The 20,030-nt window shown below is 41.9% G+C and overlaps 1 protein-coding gene across 5 annotated transcripts in view; it reads left to right on the top strand.

Moving 5' to 3' along the window:
• The window catches only part of LOC143924814 (serine/threonine-protein kinase SBK1-like), a 147,344-nt gene that overhangs the window by 104,799 nt on the left and 22,515 nt on the right, over positions 1–20,030 (top strand). The gene's annotated exons all lie outside the window — the stretch shown is intronic.

Raw genomic sequence — 20,030 nt, 5'->3', positions numbered from 1 at the left:
TACAAATATTTACAAATATGTATATGTATATATATATATATATATATATATATATATCGACATCGGAAGATGTCCAGCAGTGCCATCAGTACAGAACTGGTGGAAATCAGTGACACCCAGTTACACGCATCAACTGTCTGGAGAAGTCCAGCCAGAAGTGGTCTTCATGGAAGAAGTGCAAAAAGCCATACCTCCGACGTAGAAACAAGGCTAAGCGACTCCACTTTGCACAAAAAACCTAGAAACTTTGGTGCAGAAAAATGGCAACAGGAGCTCTGGACTGATGAGTGAAAATGTGAAATATTTGGCTGTAGCAGGAGGCAATTTGTTGTCGAAGGTCTGGAGAGCAGTACAATGAGTGTCTGCAGGCAACTGTAAAGCATGGAGGAGGTTCCTTGCAAGTTTGGAGCTGCATTACTGCAAATGAAGTTGGAGATTTGGTCAGGATCAATGTTGTCCTCATTGCTGAGAAATACAAGCAGATACTTATCCATCATGCCATATCATCAGGGAGGCATGTAATTGGCTCCAAATTTATTCTTCAGCAGGACAATGACCCCAAACATGCAGCCAATGTCAGTAAATGGGCGGCACAGTGGTGTAGTGGGTAGCACTCTCGCCTAGCAGAAAGAAGGGTCACTGGCTCAAACCCCAACCAGGAAACCACCTGCCTGGAGTTTGCATGTTCTCCCTGTGCCTGTGTGGGTTTCCTCCAGGTACTCCGGTTTCCTCTCACACTCCAAAGACATGCTGGCAGGTTAATTGGATCCTGTCTAAATTGTCCCTAAAATGTATGAATGTGAGTTAGGGACCTTAGATTGTAAGCTCCTTAAGGGTAGGGACTGATGTGAATGTACAATATATATGTAAAGCACTGCATAAATTGATGGTGCTATATAAGTAACTGAAATAAATAAAATAAAAACTATCTTCAGCGTAAAAAACAATCCTGGAAGTGATGGTTTGACCCCCACAGAGCCCTGATCTCAACATCATGGAGTCTGTCTGGGATTACATGAAGAGACAGAAGGTTTTGAGGCAGCCTACATCCACAGAAGATCTGTGGTTAGTTCTCCAATATGTTTGGAACAACCTACCTGCTGAGTTCCCTCAAAAACTGTGTGCAAGTATACCTAGAAAAATTGATGCTGATTTGAAGGCAAAGAGTGGTCACACCAAATATTGGTTTGATTTGGATTTCTCTTCTGTTCATTTACTTTCCATTTTGTTGATAAAAATAAGCTTTAACATTTCTATTTCTGAAAGCATTCTTAATTTAAAAAAAAAATTCACACCTGTCTAAAACATTTGCACAGTAGTGTATATAAATATATATATATATATATATATATATATACGCACACAGAAGGTTAGTAAGCTTACCACCTTCTGAAAAGTGATCTGTGGTGGATTGTCTTTTAGAAGATGGTATAGCAGTGGCTGACGGGCGTTCAGGAGGCGTTACTACCTCCAAACGGCAATTTCACATTGTGGGACTGTGCTGCAACTGTGAACCAAGAGTTTAACTTGCACTGCGGCTCAGCTGCCTGTTTTTACCCCCACCACCATACTCAATACGTTTGTGAGATATCACAGTACCTGTTCTCCGTGCCATTTAAAGTTTGCCTTCTTCTCAGCAGTGTTCTCTCTTTGGAGGCACATTAATACATCCTTTGTTTTGGGTCCTCTGACGTAAACAAATACTGAAAGATCATTATCCGGGTGTCTCCGGGCTGTCTCATTCAGACAAATCTGTGTGTGTGTGTTATGTATATGATATCACCACACTTCTTTTCTGTAAAACCATATGGATCCTGTTTCCTAAATAAACCCACACACATCTCACTGCTAGTAAACAATTCTTTTTGGTTACATTGTATATTCATAGCCGTTCTGTGCAATTGATTATTTTGTCAACTTTTACTTTTCCTACGCGTTTTCCCAAGGTCCCGTGCAATGCACAAATACATGCGACCTTAGAAAGAAATTATAAAATTCTAAAATGTATAAATGAGTGAAGAGCAATGTCACCTGGCCTGTTTTCATACGCCTACATTTCTGATGGTTGATATGGCTTACCATTGTATATTACATATGCCTTAGACCCCATACACACTATTATGCCCCGTACACATGATCGGAAATTCCGCCAGCAAAAGTCGGATGTGAGCTTTTGGTTTGAAATTCCGACCATGTGTATGCTCCATCGGACTTTTGCTGGCGGATTTCCCGCCAGCAAAAGATTGAGAGCAGGTTCTCAATTTTTCGGTCAGAAAAAGTTCCGTCTGTACCAATTCCGACATGCAAAATTCCTACGCATGCTCGGAAACAATTCGACGCATGCTCTGAAGCATTGAACTTCATTTTCTTGGCTCGTCGTACTGTCCAGAGAACTTTTGTGTGACCGTGTGTATGCAAGCCAAGCTTGAGCAGAATTCCGCTCGTGTGTACGGGGCATTCGATTTTCTGCAAAATTTTTGTCTTCAGATTTACCAAAACCATGTAATATGAGGTCAAACCTTAAGGCCGCGTACACACGCGGGGACTGTTCGCCCAACTTTGTCCGTCAAACAGTTTCGGCAAACAGTCCGCTCAAAATTAGCATGGACGGACATGGCCACACACGACGGACGAACAGTTTGCTGAAACCGTGCGCGATGACGTGAACGGCACGTACGACGGGACGAAAAATACGACGTCCTATATACTGCATTATAACTTTCGGCGTGAAAATCCTTTCTGAGCATGCGTGCAACTTTGTTTGACGAACAAGCCTACACACGCGGGGACTGTCCGCTGAAACAAGGTTTCAGCGGACAGTTTATCGGAATTTCCGAAAAACCTTGTTCAGCGGACTGTTCGCTGAAACTGTCCGCTGAAAGCCCACACACGAGCGGACTGTCCGCTGAAACTTGGTTTCAGCGGACAGTTTCAGCGAACAGTCCCCGCGTGTGTACGCGGCCTCAGAGTTTCAATTTGTATGCAATCAGGCAGGCCCTTGCACTATATGGTTTTGGTAAACCTGAAGACAAAAATCTGCAGAAAATCTAATAGTGTGTATGGGGCTTAACCACTATGAGTTTTTAACCTTCCTCTGCATTTTCTTCATAAAGATTGAGCTTGATGGTCACATGTCTTTTTGTTTTGCTTATGTAACTGTGTATAATAGGTGAAAGGTGCCTTCTTGTGTAAGAGAGAACATCGGCTTTTCTTTGGCTTTGCTTATGAGCTCTCAGCTGGGTTCCTGTCCACATGGAGCTATTAATAAAGCTGTGTGAAGAGCAGTGAGGGTTGGCAAATTGGAGGAGCCCACAGCAATCAGTTAGAGTTCAGGGCACTGTACTGCACTTAGAACAAGTACTTTATGAGTGGATCATTAATCCTTCCACAAAAATATGCCAAAGATGAATAGATTGATAGTAGATAGACTGGTAGATAACATATGACATAATAAGACATATATGAGACAGATTGATAGATGATAGATACAGATAGAATAGATTTATTGATCAATAGGTGTGAGATCAATACGTTGACAGAGGATAGTAGGAGATAGATGGATAGATAGATAGATATGGATAAATGGATAGATAGATATATATTGATAGATAGATAGATAGATAGATAGATAGATAGATAGATAGATAGATAGATAGATAGATAGATATGGATAGATAGATATGGATAGATAGATAGATAGATAGATAGATAGATAGATAGATAGATAGATAGATAGATAGATAGATAGATAGATAGATAGATATGGATAAATGGATGGATAGATAGATAGATAGATATGGATAAATGGATGGATAGATAGATAGATAGATTGATAGATAGATAGATAGATAGATAGATAGATAGATAGATAGATAGATAGATAGATAGATAGATATGGATAAATGAAAGGATAGATAGATAGATAGATAGATAGACAGATAGACAGATATGGATAAATTGATGGATAGATAGATATATATGGATAAATGGATAGATAGATATATATGGATAAATGGATAGATAGATAGATAGATAGATAGATAGATAGATAGATAGATAGATAGATATGGATAAATGGATAGATAGATAGATAGATAGATAGATATGGATAAATGGATAGATAGATAGATATGGATAAATGGATAGATAGATATATATGGATAGATAGATAGATAGATAGATAGATAGATAGATAGATAGATAGATAGATAGATAGATAGATTAAATAAACACATAGACAGATGACAAGACAAAAAACAGACATGTAGTTTATAGAAAGGTGTAAGAAAATAAATAGAAATGAGACAGATGAATAGAAATGAGACAGATGAATAGAAATGAGACAGATGAATAGAAATTGGGACAAGCAGACAGAAAGAAGGTCAAAAAATGTATAGACAGACAGACATGAGGTGGATAAGTAGATGCGTTATAGATATATAGACAGATGGACATAACAGACATAATGGACCGGGGTGAGGAAATTATATTGAATAACAAGATGGTTAAAAAATTGAATATTATTCTTCGGTTAGAAGATTATTGTGTTATTATTGTCTTAGTTGATTGTGTTACTATGGAAAAATGTCTTTCTTATTTTTTGTTTTTGTTTTGTTTTTTGGCTTTTCTGAAATAAATAAAAGTATATGAAAAAAAAAAAACAGACATAAGATAGGGAATAAAGATAGACAGACATGAATGAGACAAATAGACAGATTGATACGAGATAGATAGATAGATAGATAGATAGATAGATAGATAGATAGATAGGTAGATAGGTAGATATGGTTAAATAGGTATTAGAAAGATGCAAACATTTATAGGCTGACAGACAGACATGAGTTGGGAGATATAGATAGATAGATAGATAGATAGATAGATAGATAGATAGATAGATAGATAGACATTCGTTGGGTGATATAGATAGATATGGTTGTGAATGAACACAGTAGAAAAGGAAGGGGCCGGTAAATGACATACCGACTAGCCCTTTCCCCCACTCTCCATCCTGAAACATCCCCTGCAGCAGCCGAGGGGCGATAAGAGAAGAGTAGGGAAGCCGGCAGAACTCGGGGGGGGGGGGGGGGGGGTTGGGGGGCGTGACGGGGCATTCTCATTCTGGGCAACACGGGGGAAGCCCAGGCAGTATGGGGAATCGGCACTGCACAGAATGATTAGGGTGTGCCCAGGCACACCTGCCACTCCATCTGCGCACTCCATGAACAGATCAATAGATAGATAGAAAAATAGTTAGACGGCTATGCGTGAGACAAATAGACAGATTGATACTAGATAGATAGATAGGCTTGATATGGACAAATAGACATTAGGTACATACATAGATTTGTAGGTTGATTGACAGATCTGAGAGACAAGGAGACGTAGACAGCCATGACACAGATAAATGGTTTGGTGGATAGATATTTAATTATATTGCTGTTATTGTTCTGATGAAAAGGGATGTGTGGTGAATGCCATGCCGTGTGTAGTGGGTGCAGGCAGCGTGGGGTTAATCCGCGGGGTTAATCCGTGCGTTAGATGATCTATGGAATATCTGTTGGTCTATGAGAGGTTCAGGAACCTGACACTGTGCAGACAATGAGGCCAGGGATGGAATTCAATATGCTTCATTTTGCTGGCTCTCCCACCACAGGGTGACACGATGACAAGAGGACTGACTGTACTCTGAATGTGGAGATCACACAGACACAGGAGACCAATTCTGCCTTAACCCCCTGCATACCGCTGCAAAGAATGCCACCGCCGCTCTCCGCTCAGCTACACAACGCTCACTCATTATGCCTGTTTTTTTTTGTTCCAGTCACCACGCAGTGACACAATGACCGAGATTGTACATAGGGGAGATGTACAAGGGGAAATGGAACAAAGAATCACATTGTAGAGGTATATGAAATCAAGGGTATGATTTGATATATAATCAGACGGGGAAGATACAGCTTGGCGGATATAATAGATGGAGATGACTTTATGAATGGCTTTTCATGAATCTGCAAATCGATTTCATCTAATGCAAAGAGCGGAGGTTTTTCAGCCTGTTCTCAGGCCTCATCGCTGTGCATGTTCTGTTGGGTTTTCAGGTCTGCTTACTTCAATTAGGGATTACACCTTCCACGTTCCAGATAGGAGATCTCCAAAACATCTTATTGGTTTCTGTTGGCTTTTTAATAAATAAATGGAGCTCAGTGGTTTAGATCCTGTTTACACCTTTGTAATTTAACATGAGCGTCAACACATATGGACAGCTTTGTCTTTAGTGAACAAAAAAAAGTGAACCCTTAAATCACTGCACATGGAAAAAAGTGTACAAGTGTACAAGTGAACAAGGGTACAAAATGGTCCAACCTCTGAAGAGGAAGGGCCTAATCCCTGAATCCCCTAGGGTACAGGGATCCTGACCGGGCAAGGTACTTTAGTTCACCTAGGCCTAAACCAGGCAGATTCTGCTCCTTAGGGACCTGCCGAATGTAGTCCACCAAGTCCTAGAAGAGAGCTCTCCTGAAAAGATGCACAAAAGCAGACCCACAATAAACTGCACCCTCCATCTCTGTGAATAAAAAAAACTCCCCAAAAAAGCAAAGAACCACTATTGGGCCAATCTAGCCATGAATGTAATGCTTGGTGGTTTCTTCCCCTTGAACTAGTGGGATGTGTGAATCTCATAATGTTGCTACCCAAATTCTTATCCTTTATTCAGCAAATGCCTACCACCCTCCCTAAAACATTTTTCCAGAAAATAGACCGTATCCTTTCTTAATTTATTTGGAATGGGAAAACTCCTCGATTGGCAAAAAACACTCTGCATTCACCCCAAACAGAAGGTGGTCTTGCCCTACTAACCTTCTTAATAATATATTTTTGCCCTTTTAGGATCCTACCGGGAATATAGCAATTTGCCCTTTAGGTGATCACACTCTAACCCAGCCATTACGGTCCAATCCCTATGAATACTACATTAGCTGTTTGGAGACAGGCTAGAACATGGTTTCACGTGGAGAATTCTTCTCTCTGTATACTCCTTTCAGGGGCAATTTTTCTTTGTTACACCTCAATGATATCTAAGACCCCCAACTGTGGGCTAGGTACTGAATTAGGAACCTTCATTATATTATGACTTGTGGTACTCTCTTATGCTGTGATGCCTTGAAGCAGGTCTATGCTTTAACTAATTCCATGTTTTTTCCATTATTTACAACTACCCACACGCTATTACTGCCCAATTCCCTAATAAATTAAAACTGACCTTTGACCCTATTGACAGTTTGCTGCCTATAACTGGCCATATCCCTTTCAGCTTTATACTTTGCATTACTCTGCACAGATAGTCCTTCACTGATAACACTTTACCAACGCTGGAAGGTGGAAATCTTTTCATTAACAGATGAAGACTGAGACGAATGTCTACAACAGTTTTTGACCAATGAAATTCTGATTAAGTATAGGTTCATACAACTTACATTTTTACACTATACATATTTCACTCCTGTCAGACTGTCTAGAATATATCCATTGAGGGCAGCTATATGCCATCGATGCAGAGTTGAAATTGGTTCCTTCCTTCCATGTGGTGTGGGACTGTCCTTAATTGCAACAGTACTGGCTTGAGGTGGCCCAAACTATCAATACAGTAGGGGAACTTAAGCTACCCTTGTACCCCCTTATTTTTCTACTGGACAATGTTAATAGTGTTGAGACCTCCTGCTATGTAAAAACTTTTTATATTTTACACTCCCTTTTATGCAAGGAAGGAGATCCTTATTGCATTGGAATTCTTGTGCAATGCCCACCCGGGCAGATGGATGATCTTGCTGAAGGGGATCATACCTTACATACTCTGGTTGAAACTGCCCAACAAAATCTGGGCTAACTGGATCAATGCTAAGGGGCTACCTATATGACGGTTGTTTGCCTTGAACGCTCAGCATTTGACTTCAAACATTGTCAATAATTCTGGTGACCCCTTTCCAATTGTTCCCAATTATAATGCAATTGAACTCTCCTTTTGTGGATCCTACACTGGAAGTCTTTATAATTTGCTCTCTCCTTCTTCCTTTTCCCTTCGTCTCCCTTCCCTCTCCCAAACCCCTTCTTCTATACTTTCTCCTGACCTCCTTGGTATTGGCTATCATATGTGATTTTGTGTCTTGTAGATGATCCTACCTCCTTACCGGACTGTTTTTACTGTACCTGGCTAATGTGTCTATGCCTTGATAGTGCATGTAATGGATGATTTTGATATTGTATGATATTTCTCACTGATCAATGAGCCTTAATGTCTGTTAAGGTTCTGTTGTGCCTGTGTAACATTTAGCAAAAAAAATTAATACATTTCTATCTGAAAAAAAAAAACATGCACTGGGGGGTGCATTACACAAGGTATGCCTTGTGTCCAGTATAGAAATTGCTCTAGGTTAGCCAAAAGGCCTGCCCAAAAAGCATTTTCAAGAAAAGTGACGTGACCAAGTGCCAGTGAAGCTAAGTGGGGTCCAAAACCCATAATGTTTTTATGGCTTGCCAGGGATGCCACCCCCAGGGGGCACATCCTTGGGAGCTCCACTGCGTGCTGCGATGCGTTGGCCAAAAAAGTGTTGCTCTGTTTGTTAGTGTATCAACACATCTTGTATGCCCTATTAATGACAGTGACAGCACATGGAAACACACATGATGTGTTTTTTAGCTCAATTCCAGCACACGGTCACCAACCCCTTTCTTAGCAATCTCAACTTAACTCAACAGTTTTTTGATTGACAGAATCTAACAAACTCAACATAACCCAATGAAGACACACATCAACACGCATAAAAACACACATAAAAGCATAATGACAGAAATGGAAAGGAGTGATCCCAGTCTAAGGGCCCATTCATACTTTTTGCACACTGAAACAATCCGTTGTGTACCCGTGGTCGGGGACATTGTTTTTATACATTTTTTTTCTTCGATTAAATTTTTTTTTTTTTACTTTATTGAAACCTTAATGTGACATTTCATTAATTTCTTTGAACCACAGCAGAGAAGGATGGTCACTTCAAGTGAGCTCAACACATTGCAACCTACCTCAAGGTAGCAATGCAGAGTGAACAAGGCCCTTGCAGTGAATGGCATTGTAAGTGCAGAAAAACATAATTGACCGCATACATTGTTTTAAGGCCCATATGTGTGCTTTAATACATACCTTTTCATGTTTTGAGGAGAGCAGCATTAAGGCATCCCCAAAAAAAAAACATCTGCAGCATTTTTGGGAACACAGAGCATCATAATTTACTATATGTGCGCTGTGATAAACAGTTATGTAGGTACGTTGGCATCAGGATGCCACTCAAAATCAGTGATACAACAGTACACCTATTACCATGTGTTAACATGTGTTGCCTCAATGCACAGCCTTAAAGAAAAGTAATCATGACAGAAACATTGAGGTTGGCACTTCTATCCTCCTACTGGAAATACTGGTTTTGTGGCTCTAAGGCTCACCCTATGGCTTCAATGCCTAGAACAATTATGAAAACCTATCTCTGACTTTCCTTATCTGCTTATGTGTTGTGGGCCAGTAACTTGGAACGTATTTAAGGCAGTATATTAGCATAGTAGCCTGACAATTAGCATTTTTAGAAGGGAGTCAGCAATGGCAGGCCCCATATCTCTCTAATAAAAAGGAAATCTTGGTGCCAAATCATATGACCCTTCTTGTTGTGTGGCCCTTGGACCCCAGTAGTCAGTAGATGTGTTACAGTCCTGATCTTTAGCAACCTCAGGTAACATGTCCTCCATGTCTCTGTCTTTTGTAGCACATCTCCAGTCTCCAATGACCCTTATGTCCACAGCCTCCTGTAGTATGGTAGCATTGTCTCCAGCTTTCTGTAGCATAACATGCACTGAATATTATGAATGCTAAAAATGCCAAATCATCAGTTTGCCACCCTCTATTCAAAACTTCAACAATGGAGCTCTAGACATTCAAAATGGCTAAAAACTCATTGTGAATTAACTGGCATTCTGCAAAACTTGTTACTTTGAGCATTTAGTACGTTGCTGTTTCTCTAAGCACTCCATCTTGGTAACAAATTTAAATGCAAAAAAGTATAATGTAGATATGAGGGGGGCATACATTATACAACATTGGCAAAAGCCTGGACTGGTCACCGGCTTGATAAAAGTGATGAATTGATTAAAATAAGTGGAGCATTAGCCAGCACTGTGTTCCATCAATTACCCCGTGTCTGCATCGCTGAAATCACAGTCAGACATTGACAGAAGGCCTGCCGGTGCCCAGGCTCTGCACATCAAAGGGAAACAAGATTCTCTATATATTAGCTGTATGAGTGGTATATTGACAGTGTTCTGAGTACATAGACTCATCTCTTGCCTAACTCCTCCTGACATTCGTTTTTATATCTTGCAGTTCTAAGTGGTAATGTTACAAGGAGCCATTTAAAACGCCATGCAGATAAATAACATAAAGGTTAAAAGTTCCTGTGCTTGGAATGTTGCATTTCCAAAAAGAGTCCTACTAGTAGTCTTAACTGTCTAGTCCTAGCATGGCCACCATTAGAATATTGTAAGCCTAACACCATCTAGGAAAAGTGCCTCATCAGTGTTAATGGGAGGAATAGTGCCCCATCGGTGTTACCAGTGGGACGAATAGTACCCCATCTTTGGTGTCAGTGAGAGGAATGGCGTTCCATCATTTATATCAGTGGGAGGAGTTATGCCCCATCATTGGTGTAAGTAGAATAATAATGCCCCTTTGTTGGTGAAAAATGTCTTCAGTTTCCAAAAAACCGTGACAAAAAAATTACAACTTTAAAAAGCTTACCATGCCCCTTAATAAATACCAGAGGGTGTCTACTTTCCAAAAAAGGGTCATTTGGGGGGGGATTTGTACTGTCCTGGCATTTCAGGCCAGGACAGTACAAGAAATTAGATCAGGTCATCAGGATTGATTAATTTTCATATATATATATATATATATATATATATATATATATATATATATATATATATATATATATACCATAGTAGACTCTATAACTTTCACTGATTTGGGTTTATTTACCAAAGAAGTGTAGCAGAATACATTCTGTCCTAAATTTATGAAGTAAGGTTATGTATTTGCAAAATTTTATAATAGAAACTAAGTAATGTTTTGTTTTTTTTCATAATTTTTTTGTTTTTTTAAAGCAAAAAAATTAAAACACCAGTGGTGTTTACATACCACCAAAACAAAGCTCTATCTGTCTCACAAAAATTATAAAAATTGTCTTAAATAATGAGTAATTGTCATTCAAAGTATGACAGGGCTGAAAGCTGAAAATTGGTCTAGGCAGGAAGAGGGTGAAAGGGCAGGGCCATCTTTAATGCAGAGCAAGAGGGCCCAAGAAAATGTTTGCCCAGGGTCGAATCAGTATTAAAGATGGCCCTGTTAAAGAGTTTAGTATTGAAGTTGTTAAGGATCTCTATAAAAATATATTATTTATATTGACTTAAGTATTGACTGTTAGCGCATATTGAGAACAACACTTGAAACAACATTGGGCGGTATACATCTGTCAAAATGTTGATTTGTGGCAGAACCCCTGGGGACCACCCAATTTTTCTAATGGACCATCAATAGTCCATGGACCACTGGTTGGCGCCCGCTGCTCTAAACCAGTGTTTCTCAACTCCAGTCCTCAAGGGGCCCCAACAGGTCATGGTTTCAGGCTTTCCATTATTTTGTACAGGTTAGCAATAGCAATAACTGGGAATTCTTTGGTATTAGGCCAGGGACTCCAGCTATTTTACATGCCTGGACTTGCGGTATGCTGAAATTTCCGTGTAACTGGAGTATACGGCTGGCTGGGAAGAAAGTCATCTCTATGAAGGAGTAGCTAGAAGGTGTAGCAATGATTTCTCCCCCAGGATCGCTATAACTGATCATTTTTAGAAAACAGTGAGCCTGAGACCTAGGCAGGCATTTGGTCCTGGGTGTGACTCTAAAATCACTGCACATGGTAGAATGCAGAGATAGCAGCAGCATTCTGCATGCCATGGCAAACTGAAGAGGTCAATAGTTGCACACATAGCGCATTGTGGCAAAATGTGGGAAGGACAAAGCACAGTCCGCACCCCCCGCCTCTCTACTCCCCTGTAGTCCCGGCATGCCACTGAAGCTGCTGGCTGAATGGAATAGTGATGCAGGTGTCAGCCAATTGGTGGCTGTGTCTGAAGAAACTCTCAGCAGCCTGGAGGCTAGGTAATCAAACCAGGCCAAGCCGGAGAGTTTCTAGCTATGAGTATCTTCTTCTAGCCACTTAAAGAATGTGTATAAAGAGATGAAGGTGGAAAACTGCTGATAGAGTGCCTGAAAAGGGTGGTGACTGCCTGGACTATAATGACTGGACCTCTGCTTTAACATGTGTGTGTTGATAGCATTGCCCATGTATTGTCATGATTGCCCATTTGTTACCCATGTAGTGTTATGATTGCCCATTTGTTACCCATGTATTCTCATGGTTGCCCATTTGTTGCCCGCATATTGTCACGATTTGCCATTTATGCTCTTTGTGTTGGGAATCATATTACCGTCATTTAACACTCTTGCAATGGCCTGTCACTGTCAAACCACGTCCTTTAAAGACTCTCTCACTACTGGATCTCAACCCCACGTTTCTCCAAAAGTTCTCAGGTTTGCACATCAATACAGATCATTTAGAAAAATTTAGCCTTGTAAAGCTGTTAGAGGGCATCTAAAGTAACAGTGCCTTAAAGGGATCAGTCAACCAAAAAGGCATTACTAGACAAGCCTTCCAGTCATTAGAGTATCAGGTGTTACCGTATGATCATCTGTTTTGTATGATAATCTACCAACTTGCTGGTCATGGGATTAGCAGACCCTCCCCCTCCCACAAGGCACTGATGCCAAAGGCCGTGGAAGAAGAAGAGCAGATGTCTCTCAGAAACTATCCTCCAAAGTAATCTAAGACTGGCAGTAATCAAGTACTTCTATTGCCAGGTCCATTTGTGCCGACAGCAAAAGCAGCAACACTTACAGAGTCCAAGAAATGTACTTGTCTTACCTTCTTAAGTAAATAGTACAGCTGCCATGCTGATTCCGTGTCTTCAATACTTTATGCATTAAAGAATATCTAAACCCAAAAGTTTTTTGAGGTTAGATTGATTAGATTGAGTGTGAAAGGATTAGAACTCATATAAGGCCTCGTTCACATGGGTGTATTTAAAGGCGGATCTTCACTGCATCTGCGCACCACAAACCAAAAACACAATTTCATTTTTAATATTCAATGCAAACTCCACCATCCACCCATGTCTCCATGCTTTATTTTGTTGAGAAATCACTTCATAAAACAACCCCTCTAGCATTTCTGGCCGTGGCCATCTTAAAGGGGGTTGTTTTTTCACCTTAATGCATCCTATTAACGCCCCAACCCCCCCAAACGCCCCTCTCCCCCGTTTTACTTACCTGAGCCCCTTCATCTCCTCAGCGGGGACGAGTTGTCCCTCTCTCCACAGGGTCCCGGCTCTTGATTGGATAGATTGATAGCAGCGTAGCCATTGGCTCCCCCTGCTGTCAATCAAATCCAATGATGCGGGCGCCGGGGGGCTGGGCCAAGTGCGGTATTCGTGTCTGAGGACGCAAATGCTGGACTCGGGAGCGCGCCTGCAAGGTAAACCCCTCGGGAGATCGCTTCACCTACGGGGTTATCTGATGCGGGGAGGAGCCATGAGAGCCGCCAGGGGATCCCAGAAGAGGATGTTTAGGGCCACTCTGAAACGTGACGCAAAGTGGAGGCAAAACGAGCTGCAGAGTGGAGGTAAGTATGATATGTTTGTTATTTAAAAAATAAATAAAAAAACAATCCTTTACAATCACTTTAAGTAAATGCAAATGATTCATGTAGCATTTACTTCTTGGAATCCAATTGCCCTTAGCGCAATCATGCATGTGGAGGAGTGTGCTTAGCAGAGAAAACCTCCCTGTATTGGATTGTCAATATAACATTTTTTGAATTGCTATTGCAATGCTGATGTTATATTATGAAAGTGTATACTGTGACCATAGAACTACTTTAAGATTTTTGTGCTCAGATCCTATTTTTAAAGCATTAATCATCACTGATCATTTACATTAAACAGATTCTCTATATCTAAAAAAGCATTAACAACTTGTCCTCCGGAAGGTTTACCCGCATTAGTGTGCACAGCATTGGGCTGTCTGCCAGGGGTATGCCTTCACTGTCTTCACAAAAATACTTTTACCTTTAGTCTTTATATGCTGTTTGGCCATACTATGTGTCACCAGCATCTACTAAGCTTCATGTGGATGGGATTATGTCCTCTATTGGCAATCCCCATTGGTGGTAATATACTGACTGAGACTTCTTTCCTGCCCCTGCTATAAGCAACTATCAATTTTTGTTTGTACTCATCAGAATGTGCCACTTGCTGTCCACTCTATCACAGCGTGGTTGACCACTCCATATATTTGGATCTGTCCTGGTTGCTATGACATTTGTAATTGAGGCGCAGCTCATAAGAACCTTTTTCCGTGTCCTGAGGAAGCCTTTACGGCGAAACACGTAGACACGACACACAAGGGCTCAATGTACAAATTATATATTTTACTATGATTTTTATATTGTTTTGAACACTGTTATGATATTGTATTTTTCAATAAAATAAATATTTTTTGTCTACTTTCCTATTTGCTTCCATGCCTTAAAAGTCCGACCTGTTGATATCTATTTGGTATCTTTGTTTTTCTTTGATACATTACGGATGTGGCACTGTGGGTGCTCTCTCCTTCCTATTTCTCGTTTACCCGCCTTCATGAACAGGCCATTTTTTGTAATACAGCACTGCGTTATTGTAACTGACAATTGTGCGGTCGTGCGACGCTGTACCCAAATAAAATTTGCGTCCTTTTTTCCCCCACAAATAGAGCTTTCTTTTGGTGGTATTTGATCACCTCTGCAGTTTTTATTTTTTTTGCGCTACAAACAAAAAAATCTATTTTGAAAAAAATAAAAATAAACAATTCTTACTTTCTGCTATAAAACATATCCAATATTTTTTTTTAAAAAAGAAATCACATTTCTTCATCAATTTAGGCTAATATGTATTCTGCTACATGTTTTTGGTAAAAAAAGAAAAACCCCAATAAGCTTATATTGATTGGTTTGCGCAAAAGTTACAGCGTCTACAAACTATGGGATAAATCTATGGAATTTTTATAAATTTTTTTATTTACTAGTAATGACGGGCAATCAGCGACTTATAGCGGGACTGCGACATTACGGCAGACACTAAGTGACACTTTTTGGGGACCAGTGACATTATTATAGTGATCACTGCTAAAAATATGCACTGTCACTGTACTAATGACAATAGCAGGGAAGGGGTTAACATTAGGGGCGATCAAAGGGTTAAATGTGTACCTAGGGTGTGTTTGCTAAATGTGTGAGGGGTGCTTGTACAACCTTCCCTTCTGACAGAATGGCGATAGGCCTTGTTTACATAGGCAGACCACCGTTCTGCCTGTGTCTCAAATGATCGGCGAGTCCCGATCCTGTCCACTGGACCCACTGACTGTCTCCCGATGTGTCCAATCACAGCGGCAATGGGTCGACGGCGGCATACATGCGTGCCCCAGACCTGGCAGTGCAGAATCATACACAGGTACGTGATTTTGCAAAGGAGAGCTGCCATAAATATACAGTATAACGGTCGGCAAGCAGTTAAACAGGTTTTAGGATATGTAACACCCTAACAAAGAGAGCAAACCACATAAGTAATGGTTGTTTTCCTTGATATTTTTATAATCCTGTGACATTTAGCAATAAAGAAGATTAAAGCCAAGAGTGTCTGGTAGTTTCTGTTCTTTGGAATTTAAGGCTACAGTCTTTCCTTGAAGTAACAAACCTAGAAAAAAATTATGACAGCACCCCGGCCAACCAGCGAAGTACATTAGAGTATGGATTCTGTTTTACTTGCTAAAGAATGTATAAACCTGTGTGCCCAGTAACCAGGGTACCACTGTATAAACCTGTGTGCCCAGTAACCAGGGTACCACTGTATAAACCTGTGTGCCCAGTAACCAGGGTACCACTGTATAAACCTGTGTGCCCAGTAACCAGGGTACCACTGTATAAACCTGTGTGCCCAGTAACCAGGGTACCACTGTGTAAACCTGTGTGCCCAGTAACCAGGGTACCACTGTGTAAACCTGTGTGCCCAGTAACCAGGGTACCACTGTGTAAACCTGTGTGCCCAGTAACCAGTTTACCACTGTGCAAACCTGTGTGGCTATGTAACCAGGGTACCACTGTGTAAACCTGTGTGCCCAGTAACCAGGGTACCACTGTGTAAACCTGTGTGCCCAGTAACCAGTTTACCACTGTGCAAACCTGTGTGGCTATGTAACCAGGGTACCACTGCCATGCAGTACAGCCAGATCCTTGTCCCCAATACATCAGGGACAGAGTTTGATTAAAAAGCACTGCAGCCTGCTGATTCAACAATGAAGGAGCAGAGGTTATCACTCTGCTGTCCCCTCCTTCTCTGCATGTAAACTTCAAAGACGAACTCTGGGCAGATGTTAAAATAAAATTCTTTATGAGATGTTAAAAAATACCAATAAATCCATTTTATTTTTATTTTTTTAAATAATTAAGCATATTTTTAAATGCAACTAGTAGAAATACCTGATTTTTACTTGATTTCAGTAATTATATCATCCCGTGTATTGAAGCACTGAGACTTGAAGAGAAAATGGCAGTATTCTCATCTAATCAGGCGTGTGCAGGGGCTGTGTAAATCTCAGCTCTGGATGGACAAAAATGCAAATCCTTTGGCAACTAAGCCAACTCATATATATATATATATACAGTATACAGGGCTTTTTTTCTCAAACAATAGGTGCTGGAACTCAACCACGAGTCCACGACCCCCCAAAACCCCTCACATCAATTAGTGGGCGTGGACAGTCAAATTTCACGAACAGTAGCAGGATCTTAACGGGGCATTAAATACCAGGATTGCATTAAATACACAGAGTGTAGAGTTCAGGGGGGTTACACACAGAGTGCAGAGCTGTCACTTGTAAACACAGAAACCGGACTTCTGTGTTTACAAATGATCGTGTTGAGCAGCCCCCCCCCCCCCCCAAGGTTCTGAACCAGAGGTAGTGGAACTCAGTTCCACCAAGTTCCCCCTGAAAAAAACCCTATATATATATATATATATATATATATATGTAAGAAGGCCAGTGTGGTGGCCTGAATTTATGGGAGGAGCCCGGAGGGTATTTAACCAGCCCGCTCGCCTGTGGTCTTTGTCGGTTTCCGGTGCGCGGCACTACGTCACTAGGCCGACGGCTCGTGTTTCGTTTCCATTCGGACAAAACGTCTCTCTCGTGGTTTTCTTTCCCGTTCGTTTGTACAACGTCGCCGGCTCTGTACAATGTCGCCAGCTCGACTGCCGCAGGTAAGGGTCTCGATTGACCTTCCTGTACTATTTTTAGTGTCGTTAAAACCTGAAATATCGAATCGTTTGTTGTGATACCGGTTGTTATCACTCAATACGCTCCAATTTCGCAGCGCCCTTCATTTCACGGGCGTCATTTCGGTAGATATTGCTGGTAGGAAAAATTGCTCTGTTTTAGTACTTGTTATAGTCTCGTTACCGTGTTCCACAGTCAAAATCGTTGCCAGTCGCGTCTCACGGCACAACGACTCCTACCTCTGCCATGGCTGGCTCACGTAGGTCATTTCATCATTTCACTCATTTTGTTACGCACGGCGCTCCGATTCGAATCCAGTCGCATCCGCTAAATGCGCAGATTCATTCCGGTGTGCCCCTAACTGCTTGGCCACATTTCAGTACATGCTCCAGAGCTCGTTCGTGGCTAATCGATCGGGTCTCTGTCATGGGAATTCATTTCACTGTCACCTAGTACGTTCGAATCGAAACCAGTCGCAGTTCTCGAACGCACAGGTTCGATCGACGTGTCCCAGTTACGTTGGCCTCATTTCGGTACATGCTCCAGAGCTCGTTCGTGGCTAATCGATCGGGTCTCTGTCATGGGAATCATTTCACTGTCACCTAGTACGTTCGAGTCGAAACCAGTCACATTTCTCAAGAAAACGCACAGGTTCGATCGACGTGTCCCAGTTACGTTGGCCTCATTTCGGTACATGCTCCAGAGCTCGCTCGTGGCTAATCGATCGGGTCTCTGTCATGGGAATCATTTCACTGTCACCTAGTACGTTCGAGTCGAAACCAGTCGCATTCCTCAGGAAAACGCACAGGTTCGATCGACGTGTCCCAGTTGTGTTGGCCTCATTTCGGTACATGCTCCAGAGCCCGCTCGTTGCTAAGCGATCGGGTCTCTGTCATGGGATCATTTCACTGTCACATATCACGTTCCGATACGAATCCAGTCGCGTCTACGATGCACCAATTCGTCCCGGCGTGCCCCAGGTATTTTCGGCCTCATTTCTGTACATGCTCCGGAGTCCCGTTCGTTGTCAGTCGCAATCGCGGCACGACCGATTCGGGCCTCTGTCATGGCATACTTTTGTCACTCATTTCACTGTCACTTACCGCGCTCCGATTCGAATCTAGTCGCATCTGTGATGCACCGATTCGTTTCGGTGTGCCCCAGTTGGTTACGGCCTCATTTCAGTACATGCTCCAGAGTCAGGATTCATTGTTGGTTGCAGGTTTCGGTTCTCTGATTCATGACTCTGTCATGGGAAATCAATTTCACTGTCACGTAGGACGTCCGATACGAATCCAGTCGCATCTACGACGCACCGATTCGTCCCGGCGCCCCAGGTATTTCAGCCACATTCCAGTACTTGCTTTACAGCATGCACGATTAACGGATAGTCGCAACAGCGGCACGACCATCTCATGCCTCTGTCATGGCAATCAAATAAATTTCACCGCCACGTACCGCGCTCCGTTTCGAATCCAGTTGCATACATGCACCGATTCGTTACGGTGTGCCCCAGTGCTTTAGCCTCATTTCAGTGCATGCTCCAGAGTCCGGTTCATCATCAGTCACAATCACGGCATGACCGGCTTATGCCTCTGTCATAACAGGTTTTCATTAAATGGACCGTAGTATACAGTGCCCCGTTTCGAGTCGGTCGCATCTGACATGCAACACATCCCCAGGCACAGACTTCTGGCAATCGTTGCAAGCACGCATTCAAGCATAGACTTCTTGCAATCTTTGCATACACGCATCCAAGCATGGACGCACACAAGCGTAGACTTCTTGCGATCGTTGCAAACACGCATCCAAGCGTAGACTTCTAGCAATCGTTGCAAGCACGCATCCTAGCATAGACCTCTTGCAATCGTTGCTAGTACGCAGTCAAGCATGGACGTCTTGCGGTTGGTGCGAGTACGCATACAAGCCTGGACTTCTCGCAAGCGTTGCAAGCTCGCATTCAAGTGTAGACTTCTTGCAACCGTTGCGAGCACGCATTCAAGCATGGACGTCGTACAGTCGTTGCAAGTTCGCATTCAAGCGTAGACTTTTGCAATCGTTGCAAGCACGAATCCAAGCATAGACTTCTTGCAAATCATTGCAAGCATGCATCAAGCATAAATCTTCGTGCAATCGTTGCGAGCACGCATTCAAGCATGGAAATCTGGCAGTCGTTGCAAGCACGCATACAAGAATAGACTTCTTGCAATCATTGCAAACACGCATCCATGCGTAGACTTCTTGCAGTCATTGCAAGCATGCATCCAAGCGTAGATTTCTTGCAATCGTTGCAGGCACGCATCCAAACATAGACTTCTTGCAATCATTGCAAGCACACATTCAGGCATAGACCTCTGGCAAATCATTGCTAGCACGCATTCGAGCATAAGACCTCTTGCAATCATTGCGAGCAGATGTCCAGGCACAAACTTGTTACAATCATTGCTAGCAGGCAGTTCCGGCTGGCTCAATAGATTGCTTTGGGAAAAACCTGGATACCTTCCTAAATGTA

The sequence above is a fragment of the Lithobates pipiens genome, unplaced genomic scaffold (assembly GCF_037356315.1).
Source record: "Lithobates pipiens isolate NorthernLeopardFrog02 unplaced genomic scaffold, aLitPip1_a1.2 Scaffold_22, whole genome shotgun sequence".
Lineage (NCBI taxonomy): Eukaryota > Metazoa > Chordata > Amphibia > Anura > Ranidae > Lithobates > Lithobates pipiens.
This window is presented reverse-complemented; position numbering and strand designations above follow the sequence as displayed.